Here is a 385-nt window from a genome sequence, read left to right on the forward strand (position 1 = left end):
CCCCCTCTCCGCCCCCTGCTCCTCCAGGCTCAGGCCCCCTGCACCACCTTCCGGGCTCCTTCGGGGGTGGCCCCACCCCTGGAGCATCCCCATTGGCCCCCAGAATAGAGAAGGGGAGGGGCTAGGGAGAGAGCCCCCCACCTACCTGGGCATCCTGGTAATCCCGGCAACCGGAGCGGGTCACGTGGCAACCAGGTGCCCAAGTCACCAGGAAGGGTAACGCCCCCTACTCACCTGTCACCTGGTAACCAAGGCAACCTGGACATCCTGGCAACTCCCGGCCCGCGCCAGTGCCTGGGGGGGATGGGGGGCGGTGCCCATGGGAACTCCTTCCCTGCCCCGCCAGTGGTGGAAGGGTTAACAGCCGCTTGGCTGCACAGCGGGG

The sequence above is a fragment of the Alligator sinensis genome, unplaced genomic scaffold (assembly GCF_000455745.1).
Source record: "Alligator sinensis unplaced genomic scaffold, ASM45574v1 scaffold107_3, whole genome shotgun sequence".
NCBI lineage: Eukaryota > Metazoa > Chordata > Crocodylia > Alligatoridae > Alligator > Alligator sinensis.